This window comes from Buteo buteo, chromosome 23 (genome assembly GCF_964188355.1).
Source record: "Buteo buteo chromosome 23, bButBut1.hap1.1, whole genome shotgun sequence".
Lineage (NCBI taxonomy): Eukaryota > Metazoa > Chordata > Aves > Accipitriformes > Accipitridae > Buteo > Buteo buteo.
In genome coordinates this window covers 20,747,701-20,760,532 of record NC_134193.1, presented here as the reverse complement: position 1 = coordinate 20,760,532, position 12,832 = coordinate 20,747,701, and the positions used below count along the sequence as shown (strand labels likewise).

General features: G+C 51.9%; 1 protein-coding gene across 1 annotated transcript in view; it reads right to left on the bottom strand.

The window, feature by feature from the left end:
- Positions 1-7,287, bottom strand: part of NACC2 (NACC family member 2) — a 63,358-nt gene extending 56,071 nt beyond the window's left edge. Inside the window, exon 1 of the mRNA XM_075055158.1 lies at positions 6,041-7,287. The gene's annotated coding sequence lies outside the window, so the exon portion shown is untranslated. The remainder of the gene's footprint in view (positions 1-6,040) is intronic.
- Positions 7,288-12,832: the final 5,545 nt, after the last annotated feature.

The following is a 12,832-nucleotide window of genomic DNA, read 5'->3' as shown; positions in this document are numbered from 1 at the left end:
CCCAGTGAAGGGGAAGAGGGGTTACCCCTCTTTGTAGGAATTTCATTCCAGCAGGATCTCAGCCACGAGCTTTGCACCCAAGAGAAGAACCTCTCCCCCGGAGGGGTCCGTGGTGCACCAGGCACATCCCATCCCACTGGAGGTCTCCCACCCAACGCTGGCCAGGCCCATCTGCCCCTTCCCTTGGAAATCGAGTCATTTTAACCTTCGAATGTACAAAACCTCCCTCCTCAGGTCTTGCAGGCACCCGGCCATCGCCTTCTGCATGGCATGCCTTGAAACGCCAACCCTTTATTTATACACCTGCACGTTATACCTCTATGTAGCATAATCCCTTCAGAGCTTAGCACCCTGGAAAGCACTGAGAACTGAAACATTATCACTCCTTTGCCATGTCATCACTAAACAGTATCTTCTACAACAACTCCGCAAGGAATTATGTTATTTCCAAGCCTAACCCTTGTTTTCCTAATGCTTCATATAATCGGAGCGTAAATGTTTGTCCTATGACAGAGAGAACTGGCATGTAAAACATGTACCCACACACAATATATATATATATATAAAAAAAAAACTGAGGCTGCCATATGCTTCCCCAGTGGATATCATGATAGGAACGCGCGTGTGGAGCCGAGCCAGTGCTGGCACTCGAACACAGGACCCTTTCCACACAACCGCTCTGCCACCGAGCCCACGAGCCTGAGTAAGCACAAGCTCGGTCGTATTTAACTTGCAATTCTTCGCACACGCTGTTCTTCACCGTGCTGCCGAAATTCGGTCTCCAGACACCCAGGGATGAAAAACATCTGGCTCCTCTCCCCAAATCGACAGATCCAGAAGAGAGCCCGGATTGCTGCAAATGAGATGCTGCAAAGAAAAGAGGATTTTCCTTCTCCTGTTTTTGCAAATGATTAATAGATCCTGAAATTGGCTTTATTGCTGTGGGGATGAGACCGGGAGGTGAAGTATTTAATCTCATCCCAGTGACTATATATGGTCACTCTGATGGAGTCACCTCCCTCCCCTCACGCTCCGCTGCCCTTCGCTCCTGGCACTGGCCTCCGCAGCAAACTGGCAGTGCTTGGGCACGGCGCCGGCGAGCCAGAAGTCAGCAGACTCCCCACGTTACTATGCTCTCTCTCTCCCCCTTTCCCAATTTTTTTGGCTTGTAATTTTAAAAATCTTAACTCGGGAGAAAAACAGAGAGAATACACAAATACTCGGGGAAAAAAAACCCCAAAATTTTAGAGTACTTTATAGGGAATTGTTGCACATGGAAAGAAAAAAAACCTGTCAAGATACTTATGTTTAAATGTACCGTTCATAATCGCTTAAAAGCTTAAAAAAAAAAAAATCAATCTTTTTGTGAAAAGTATATCAATTTATTCAGCCCACACATGCCGGTTTGTTATTGGAGGGTAGTTTGTGGCTGCTGAAGCAGTAGCAGTGATTTCTGCCCCCCCATCCACCCACCTAGGGGAAAAAATGCACTGAAATATTTGTCTTCACAGGAAATGAAACAAAAAAATGTACTTGACATGCAAATTTTTTTTAAAAGTCTGATGTGAGGACCTCTAAAAAGTCTGAAGCCAAACTGCCATGTTTGTGAACAGCCCTGGGAACACATGCAGCACGAAACACGTGCCAAGTGCTATTTATCTTCATTTTACCCCATTGAGCCGCGAGCTTTCAGGGGGTCTCGGTCACCGTACCAAATAATTGCTCTCGCCACCACCGGCCCCAAAACCTCCTCGAGCGAGGACCTCAGAGGAGGAGCTGGTGTTGTGCAGGGGCTGCAAATATCAGCAGCCCCCCCCATCCCTCCTGCCCTCCCCGTCCGTCAGTCCATCCGCAGGGCAGCCTCCACCCCAGCCGAATCCGTGGATGAGGAAGAGTGTGGTACCTCCAGCGGGCTGAAACCCCCCCACCAGGGAAGAGAAGGAGGAAGCTCTGCACGCTCCTTCCATCATCCAGGGCTCTACGTGGCAGGCTCTGTCCCAGCAGTCCGATTTTTATTACCTCCGTCCCCATTTAGGAGTAACCACATGACAAAACCGAGCGCAATCCTGCACAGCGGAGCTCGCCCGGGGATTGCCTCTCCCTCCCTGGGATCACGGCATTTTAGCAAGTTTTCCCTTAACAGCAGCATTTGCGGATACAAAGAACATAAGATTTAATATTTTTCTAAATTTCTGTTCTGCCTCCAAACATTTGCTTAAAAACAAGTTGAACTTAAAAAAAAAAAATAAACCGCTAATGAATCACAGTTCCTAGCAAATGAGCAATTGCAGTTGACACAATGAATTATGCCTGAAGCAAGCTGGGAAACATATTTTGCAAATGATCTCATCCACAGGCAAACCTGGCATGACACTTGATTTGCTAAAAAAGACACAAAGCCTGTCAAAATTCCTGTCACTTCGCAAATAAAGTCAGGTAGAGAAAACCAACAGCCTCACCCTCTTTTAAGCATGCTTCACCTATTTCTCAATTGCTCTACAGGCTTGATTTAAAAAAAAAAAAAGACATAAAAACCCCAAACCCCACACCACCTCCTTTAGGTGTGCCCATCCCAGCTGGGTGCTGAAGGCTATCGGCTCCGCTTCCACTTCCCCGGACGAAGAATAGATGGGCTGGGAGGGTGCTCTTCGGATGGCAAACACGGGCTCGATTTGAGGGCTAACTGCAGCAAGGCACAATGCTCTCTCTGGCCATTAGGTATGGCAGAGAACTTACGGTTCAGTTTAATTTCCTCCAGCTGAATGCCTGTATTTTATTTCTTTCATTGCATTCAGCTAAACTCAAAGAAATGTAGGAAAAGGCAAAAAAAAGAAAAGCAATTAAAGCGCAGCCCCCCTGCTCCTCAGCATCCCTGGAGCTCTCTAGGACCGGTTCCTTTCGGCCCGGCACAGCCCACCCGATTTCCCCACCTAAAAAGCCGGCTGGCTCAGAAAATCTGGGCAAATTCAAACCCGTGGCTGAAGCCTCCTTCTAACCCCATTTTGTCAGGCCTGGGTATTTTTAAACACAGGCATTGTACAGAGTGAAGCAAGAGCAGAGTCACATCACCCTTCCGCAGGTTGTTTCGCTATGTTTATCCCCAATCCACGCCATCCTTCACCGCGCGCCCCAGAGCCGCGTACCGATTTCAGTACTAGTACGTCAATAAAGGCAGCTCTCGGATACAGCACATCCCTGCAGAGCTCCGCAGCCCGGCACGAGCCCTCCAGAAGGCCTGGCAGGGGAAAAAAAATAAAAATATCGGACTTTATATAAGACGACAGTCTAAAATAAATATTTCCATTCCGAGGCGAGATGGTTTGCGTCCCCAGTCGGGTAAGCACACGCCGGTCTGGAGGTTTCTCTGAACCCAACCCAGAGCTTCTCGAGTCGAACCGGCTCTGGCAGGAGATTTCTTGGCGCTTCTTCCCCGAGTGCCGACCGGCAACGCCGCAAAGCGGCCTTGCACCCCCTGACGCCTCGGCTTGGGATCTGAACCAAACCAGAGTCCGGAAAGGACTTACCTGGAGTTCACAGGCAGGCTCCTTCAAGTTCAAGGAGAGGGGCTTTTCCTTTTCCGAACTCGCCAGCAGTAACGATGCTCTACCTCCCCCGGACCGGCAGCATGACTGCCCCGCCGGGATGCCGACCTGTCACCGGCACCCGCCGAGAGGAACCCGAAATCTGTGTCCCCGTCCCCCTCCCAAATCCAAACAGACTCCCTTAGGAAAGCAGGGAGTTACGGCTGGGGGAGCAAAAAGGCTTTTATATTGGAAGAGAGCACTGAAACCATCACTTCCAACGCGACGCAGCATCAGCGCACGCGTCTTATCGAAAGGTGTCCGTCTCCTAGGAACTCTGGGAAAAGCTTGAGGAGACACGAACAACCAAAACATGCCGGCGGTGAGCGGCAGGAGGGGTGGAAAGGGAAAATTTCCCCAAGGGCCGGTTCTTCGCCAGCACGGGAAGGGCGGTCTGGCCCAAAGGGTGAACCCGCGGGGAAGGGGGGCTGACACCGGGAACCGAAGGCGGTCGGGGGGACGCAAGCGCGCAGCCTGCCCAAAACACGGATTGCGCGTTTCGCCCCGGTGAGCCCCTTCGAACGACGCGGAGACCCCCCGCTCACGCACGTCCCGACGCCTGACTTCTGCCCACCTATCTGTATCACTCAGCAAGCCTCGGCAGTTTTCTCTGACAAATCCCAAGTTCTAGAAATCCATCCCCGCCCTTCAGCGCTCAAATATCCCAACTTTTCTCCCCTGAAGCCGCAACTGTAAGGCCTCTGCAGGAGGAAAAAAACCCCAAACCCACAGCAGTTATAGCTACAGAAGGACATTCATTCTCGGGGGGAGGAGGACAAGATCCCCAATTATTTTATATTTGCTGCTTACTTCAGATTGCACTATTATTACCTCCATTACCCACACCTCGAGGTCACGGACTTACTGTCCTAGGCTGGGCAAACAACATCAATTCAGCTAATAAGGAAAGGCTCAGCTTTCTTCTTTCTAGTTGCAGGGTTTTTTTAATAGCAGGCTCTGAATAAGGCAGGTAATTTGGGCTTAGCAGCGCTCAAACGCCGCCGCTTTTGAGCGGGACCGGTTCTCTCGGCCTCCCCCGGCACGCGGCGGGCACCGGGGACCCCGCGGGGTTTGCGCAGCCGCTGCCAGGGTCGCCCCGGACCCAAAGCCGATGTGGCACCGAGAGGGCAGCAATCATTCCGGTTTGTTTACCGATTCCGACTATCTCCTCCTGTTTAATATTTCAGCTGGAGAAGGTAAAGCGGCACGCCAGCCCCTCAATTACGCGGGGCGCGAGGCAAACATTTGGCAGGCAGGAAGCGCATCGAGCCGCCCGCAACCTCGCAAATGCCTCCTGAAAGGAGGAAAAAAAAGCGACCGTTCAAATTAACGACCCGGCAGCGGGTAATGGAGACTTGGCTGGAAGCGATCCTGCGCTTTGCCGTCGGTCGGTACGCGGGTGAGCCCGGCGGAGCGCAGCGCGCGACGTACCGCTGTCGTTTTATTTTCCTACGGCAGGGAAGATGTTTGGCGAAGTCCTTGAGCGCAGCAAAAACGCACTTTTAACTACAGCAGGGCTGCGGACTGCAGCAGGCGGGGGAACGCACCGGCGCGCGGGAAGGCGCTTACCCCAAGAAAAACCCAACCGCCTCACCCCAATTTTTCTCCCCGTAAGATGCCAACGAGCACATTCACCCCCCTGCCCCTCGCCGACTGACGGGGGTCTCGCCCGCAGGGACGGGGGGAACAGCCCCCCCGGTCCCACCGCAAGCCCCCAGCTGTGCGAGGGGGGCACCAGGCACCCCAGGGTTTGCTCCCGAACTCCGAATTGAGGTGTTTGGCCGCCTTTTGGTTTTGTGGTTTGGTTTTTGGGTTTGTTTTTTTTTTAGTATCTCCCCTATTCACGGTGTTTTCCTCCCCTGGGAGAGAAAGTACGAGCCTGCGTCTGCATTTAAGCTGTTAAAAAATAAAACCGCCAGCCAGCACCGCAGCCTCCTCAGAAAGGTATTTCTAATAATAACCCGATTTTTCCACATTTCGCGCAAAGACTCGAAAACACAGCCCAGGAACTAACCCACTTCGTCCCCCAACCCCGCTCCCCGCGGGACCCCGTGGGTCGCCCCCTCCCAACACCCCAAAAATCCCCATTCCCCCCCCCAAAAAAGAAACCTCAACGCGCACCCCGGTTCGGTTCGGTTGAGCCAAACCCTCCCTGCGGGGGAAACCGCAGTGGGGTCAGGGAAGGAAAAAGCTTCGGATTAAAGGCGCGATGTGCGTCTGTCGTGGGGGGGGGGGTTGTCCCCCCAAAAAAGGGGGGGCTGGGCCGCCTTCGCGTGTTGCCCAGCTTTCCCCGAGTTTCAGCATCGGGGGGGGTGTCTTCTCCACTTGGTGGAATATAATAAAACCGGGGGGGGGGGGGGGGGGCGGATCGCGGCTCACCCCCCCCCCCCCGCCCCGCCTCAGCCCTCCCCCGGCTCTCCCGCCCCGCCGGGGGTCCCGGGGGGGGCCGCGTCTCTCACCTGCGGGGCGGCCGGGCCCCACGGACGCTGCCCTGGGCCTAGCGGCGGCGGGTGCCGGCGGTCCCGGCGGCGGCAGCAGGAAGTGATTCCAGCCGCTCCTCACATGGACTTTCCCTGACCTCGCCCAGCAGCCGCGGCCGCCGCGCTCTGCCGGCCCCGCCGGCACCGGCACCGGCACCGCCACCGCCACGGCGACGGGGACGGGGACGGGGACGGGGACGGGCCGCCCCGCCGCGGGGGGGGAGGGGGCGGGGGGACCGGCCCTGGAGAGGAGGGGGGGGGTGGGGGGGCCGGTCCCACCTCCCGCCCCTCTCCCTCGGTCTGTCTCTCTGCGGGGATGCCCCCGCGCGGGAGGAGGGAGCGAGGGAGGGCGGGACGCGGGGGCGGGGGGGAGGGGGGGGGCGGACGGACCGAGGGACACCCCACCGGCCACACACACACACACCCCCACACCCACCCCGGGCATCGCCGGGGAGGGGTCCGGGCGGGTCACGGGGGGGGGCACCTCTGCTCTGCTCTGCTCTTCTGGCGTGTTACTGGTTTGGGTTTGTTCCGGTCTAGTTTGGTTTGCTTTGGTTTGGTTTATTTTATTTTATTTTACTTTATTTTATTAATTTTTATTTTTTATTTTACTTTATTTAATTTTATTTTATTTTAAATTTTCTTTTTAAATTTCATTTTATTTTATTTATCTTATTGACTTTATTTCATATCATTTATTTTATTTATGTTTTATTTTATTTATTTTTTGTTTAATTTTTTATTTATTTTTTATTTATTTATTTTTTATTTAATTTTTATTTAATTTTATTTTACATCTTATTTTATTTACTATCTTCTTCTATTTTAATTGTGGTTTTAATTTTATTCCATCTTCTTTCATTTTATTGCTTTCTTGTTTTACGTTTCAGTTCATTTGATTATTTGGGGGTTTGTTTCCTTTTTATTTTGCTTTTATTTCCTTTTTACTTCTTTTTTTTTTTTACATTTCCTTTTCTAATTTTTCATTTAATTTTATTACTTTTATTCATTCCTATTTACCTTTATTACTTTCTTTTCTTTTCTTACATAAATTTTTTCATTTCATTATTTCTTTTTTGTTTCATTTTTTATTCTTCATTTTATCATTATAATCTTTATTTTATTTTATTTCATTTTTTAACAGACTAGACTAGCTCAGCTGGAAGGCACCTACAATGATCACCTAGCCCAACCGCCAACTGCCTTACGATTTTAGTTTATTATTTCATTTTTTAAAACGTTATGTATTTCCTATAGGAGCCCCCCCAGGCTCCCACCCCCCCGCTTTCTCCTACCGCTTTGGGGGCTGGAGCACCCGGGCACCCTGCGCGGCTCCGGCGGCCGCGGGGTGGGCGTTCGGCGGGTGCGAGCGGTGGGACGCGGCACTCACACGGGCCCGGCGCAGTCGCAGAGGGGCCCGGCCCAAGCCCTCGCGTTCGCCCCAAATTGAAATAATTTCGGGGTCTCGCCCGAGCTGGCGGACGCCGTTACGGGGCAGCTCCGACACCGGGCTTTGCAAATGCTCCCATTTCAATAAAAGATGTTTTTACCCTTCGCAGGGGTTCGTTCGGAATATTCACTGATAAAACCCCAAACCAAACTGAGGGAGCTGGCGATTTTGACGTTCCAAACCAACCTGTCCCACTCACACATCCTGCTGCTCGGCACCCGGCGGCGATGCCAAAACTCAGAGGCGGCAAACGGCACGTGCCGGGGGGCTGCGCTGGGTCCCAGCCCCCCCTGGGCTCGCTCCCGCCGTTCCGCTCGCCGGCTCCTGGCCCTCATCCGATGGGATCTCGGGATGGCGAAGGCTCTCTCCCGGAGTCGCCGCCAACGCCACGCGGGCGGTGCCGCTCGGCGATGGGGCTGGTCCACAGGCGACGCCACCGGGCTCTGAGCTCCGGCATTCCCCTTGGAGGAGAAATCCTGCGGGATTCGCTTCACGACGGCGCTGGGGAAAGGTCCGGGGGGTCCCAGCCCCCCCAGCCGAGCGAGCGGGGTTTTTCAGCCCTTTATCTGTTTTATTTCTGTCATTATTTGAGATCTCACCACCTACGCCTTCTCGCTTCCACGTGCCATCGCGGCGCTCCGTCCTGCGAACGGTTGCTCCTTTGGGCCCGGATTTTACAAACGGCGGCGCGTACGCCGAACTTCGCGCGTCACCGCGTCCCGCTGGCTGCATCCCGAGGGATTCTGCATCCCGAGGGATTCTGCTCGGAGGGACCAAGCAAGCTGCGGGGTGGGCCGGGGCGACGGGTGCCGTTTGGGACCTTTAAACCCTCGAAGCTGATCAGGAGAAGAGGGTCGTGGTCTGGCCGTGGGGAAGCCCGTGGGGGCACAGAGCTCCCACCCCCCAGTAAAAGCCAGGAGATTTTGGGGTTCGATGGTCTCGCAACCCAGATTTTAATGTCGGAGGACGACGTCCAAGCTGAGAGCCGTGCTGACCCGCAGCTCCACAGAGCCCTGCCACGCTCCCAGGCTGCCCCCAGCTCCGCTCGCTCCTTCCAGACCCTTCTCCTGCCGTAAAAACCCTTTTAAACGTTATAGACAACAGCAGAGTTATCGGAGGTGGGACTGCTTGAGACTGGTGGGCGAATTTCCCTTCCGAATTTCCATTCCAAATTTCGTCCTATAGCCTAAAAAAAAAAAAAGTCATTTTGCTTTGTTGCTTCTCTAAGCCCAAAATATTAAAATCAGCAAACCCATTTGCATGATTAAAGTGCGCAGTGTTAGCCCTACGTCTTCTAAATAAATTTCAAAGGAATAACAAAAACCTCTTTAAAGCACGAGCCTCTTTCTGTCTGTTTTGCATGCAAGATTGTGTCAGAACTTCTTTGAATCTGGAAGTTTCTTTTCTCTCACACTCTCGAACATTTATCATCTCGAGGCTGCCTTAAAATCTGCAGCAAAATATCCCCATATTTTAAAAATCAACATCGGATGCCTAGAACTGCTCAAGGCTGAGGAATTTCATTAGCACTTGACACTTTAAAAAACAGTGTCAGGTCAGGACAAACACATTTCCTTTGCTGCGCAAGATAAAGTCGGGGTTTTTTTTTAGAAATGATGCATGAGAAATATGTCCCCAAACCGCATTGTGAGGTAGAGCAATCGTACGGCCCTTAAAGCGTGACGTTCCCCGCTCCCCTCCCTTGTCTTCCATCGAAGCATCTCAACGTGATGCTCCGAACGCTCCAGCACCGCCACGGCCACCCCCTTCCCATTCAGGAGGGAATTGGGCAACGCCGGCCCGTCCGGCCGCCTGCCGACCAGAGCGGAGCCGCTGGAGTTTCATCCCAGTTACAAAGAGGGGAAAAACCTCCGGCGAGAGCCCTCCCTGGCGCCGGACCACCACGTCCAACCTCCTGGGGCTGCGGCATCGCTCCCTGGGGGCAAACATCCCTGGGGGGGGGGACAGCCAGCACCGTCCCCTCGTCCCTCCTGGAGGGACCACAGCTCACGTCAGAGCATCCCTGCGTTGCAGAGGACGCGGGGAAGCGGTTCGAGTCATTCGTATCGCCCCGAGAGCTTGCGTTTACTGGCTGCGTTCGCCAGCCGAGCTCAGGCTCAGGGCGGCGGTGTGGATTTTGGAAGCCCCCCCTGCGCCCCTCCAAGCTTCGCGGGAAATCCAGCCACGTCCACGGGGAGCTGCGAGATGCTGCATAGTTGGAAAACTCCCGTTCTTCCCCGAGTGCTTAAGCAGGAGAGAAAATCTGAGCTCCGTGACTTGCCCAGGGCCTCCCCCAGCTTTGAGAGAGCAGAAAGCCTGCTAATGCTTCAGCCAAGAGAGCATCTTCCCTCCCTTCGGCCATGGACATTTTAAAAATGTTCTGTGATGGAGAAAGAAACATTTCTTAAGTACCATTTGATGTCTCGGAATGGCTCCAGGGCTAGAGAAAACATGTTTATTTACTACTATGCTGATTTTAATGCGAAAGATTGGTTCAGCGACTAGAGGAAACAAAATAGGCAACATTTTACATAATGTCTGCAAAGTGTTCTTGGGCTGACGAAAATATTTTCTTTCTTTCTCTCTCTTTCCTGCATTTTTTTTTTAATCTAGCATTTCAAATTGAAGATGGCTTGAGGGCTGAAGAAATCACTTGATAAAATACCCAAATTTACATTCTTGCAGGAGAAAAGCTAACTTTTCTTTTTTTTTCCTTTCATCTGAACAGTAGTTTAGTGAAGCAGAAGAAACAATCCTGCAGTATCCCCCGTCCGTTTAACCCTTCCTGGCTGCAGCTCTTCAACTTAACATCAGCTGTTCACCGCAAGGCTTTAGGGATTTTGTCCCTTCTCCAAATTCCGGCCTCTAAGGACGCTGAAGATGGTTAAAATACACTTTGCGTCTTGCTTTCCAGTCGTATTTCTGCACGCCTGTGTGGGGAGCCAGCCTGGCTGGGTACCAGCCTCACAGCTCTCGGGGAGCCCACGGCAAAGGACCACCGCACCAGTCTGGGGGGAAACCAGGGAGCAGAGGACAAATTTCTTTTGCACGCAGGCATGACTTTCCAGCCAAGTTGGTCATGAACAAGACCTGCAAGATCTTTCTGATCTTCCTACCTCCGGCCACGCTTCGCGGCTGCGGGAATCACCACGTACGCCCAGCGGAGCGGCTCCGGGCTGGAAGAGGATGCTGGAAGAGATGCAGAAAATTAAGAAGTCTGTGTGAGAGAGTCCTTTTTCTGAAGCAATCCTTCAGAGGACTTTGCAAAGCAGATCAATTGTCATATCAGGATGAATTTTTGTAAGTGGGACAGAAGCTTTCTTTGTAGGTAGAAACAGTATTATCTACCCAGTCCAACACATGCAACCAGCATTTGCACTGTGCTGTGAGCTACAAGGCAATCTGGTAGGGAGGGAAAATTACCTGCTACCAGAAACCTTTACTTTGATGCTAATTTAGCAAACACTTCGGCATAATTGGTATTCATAGGAGAGAGGAGAGGACACAGCAGGTATATTACAGCCATATAAAGTTCATTGCGATTAACAAACCATCATGAATAGCAGCAAATGACAAAACAAAATATATCAGAAACCCCCGTTTATTTATGTACAGCAGAGGGATATGCCTTCTCCTCTCCCCATCATACCAGCCAAGTGAATTTGCCAAACGATGAGTTTTGCTCTCTTGTGCTCCCGCCTGCAAGAATGGAGACAATCTTTAATGTCCTTGTACAAAACTAAAACACCGTAAGTGAGGAAAGAGTTGGTTCCTTGGGGGATTTGTTGCCGTTGGTGTAGGAGCGCTGAGCGGTGTGGGAGGATGCACAGGTTCTGGCCGTGTAGAGCAGTAACTACCTAGGTACACAGCCCTCGGCCACGAAGCTCGAAACGGGTCTGAAGGTAGGTATTACGTCTGCCTTTCCCGTTGGAAAATGGAGATAAAGAGGTTAAATGACAACCTGTGACCGTCCCAGGAATTTATCTGCTGGCTCTGCCTCATTAGTCTCTTGCTCCTCTGCTCCTTGACCGCTTCGTGGTGTCTTCATTTCACTTCCCACTCCGGAATTACACTCGGCTCCCATTAGGGAGCCTTGCTGGCGTGTATTTCACTGGGAAAGCTTTAACCCTGCTGCAGTAAATCTCTCCTGGGTCACAGGGGGTCTCATTCCAGCCCAGCAATGTTTTCATGTCAGCCCCGCAGAGATCCCCCGGGACGCCTCGGGCTCAGAATTGGCATTTTGACGGTGTCTGAGCTCTCTGAACCAGACCATGACCCTGGGAGATAACTGTCAGTGCAGGCCTCTTGTAACATTAGTAATTGCGATTGCCAGGCGCGATCGGCCGTGATGGGACGATGAACGGCGTATTCGCCGCGCCTCGCTGTTACCCATCACGCCTGAGGAGGGACGGGGCTCTAACGCTGCGTTTTGGGGACAGGCCCCTGAAATCTTTGCTCAGCCAAAGCTGCAGGACCCAGGGAGACAATTTCTTGCCCAAGAAAGCCTTTCGTTTGTTGTCTTTGGTGGCTGTTCAGCTCAGTTATTTTTTTCTCCCCCGGGTATTCTCCTTTCCAGCTTTGAACGTGGTGTGACAGCCCCAGCTATCCCAACCCTCCATCTGCTCCAGCTCATGTAATGCCGACCAGAAAATGGGAAAAGCCGCTCGCAGGCTCGGCCACCTCACTCCTCTGGGCAGGGCTTTCCCACATCAGCATCCCCAGTAACAGGATGAATTCACTTATGGGATAAGATGCTGCTCAGAGTGAGCCCATGTGATGGAATCGGATGTTAGAGTTGTTATTTTTTTATAAATAAAGTAAATAAAGTTCTGAGTTCTTTACATTAAGCATCTGCTCAAGGCTCAGGCATCACCCTACGCGCCACAGCTGACACGGTGCAAACGGTGCTTATTTTGACTATAGCCAGGCTTATTTCATTTACATGAAAGTGATTAGGAATAAGTTAAAACAAACAGAAATGAGAGTGTCTCCAAGGTGGCCGCGTTGTCCTAACTAAACTGGTACAAGGTTGTTTGTAAAAAGGCTTTACTTGTTTGTAAATAGAGAAATCCTTCAGATCCTGCTGTGAGAATTGCTCCAGAAGCGCAAGGCACCGCTCGTTTCCAGCCGGGGCTCCCACGTGGTGAGAGTAGGACAATAACAAAAATAATAATGTATCGCTGGCCTGCTTTAATTGTTATTTATTACATAATGGTATGGTGACTGTGCAAACGGGAGAGGAGAAAACCCGGTCCCGGGAGGCATTTTCCCTCTGGCTGTTAATTCACGTGCAGGGACTAAATGCCCCGGCTCAGCCGAAG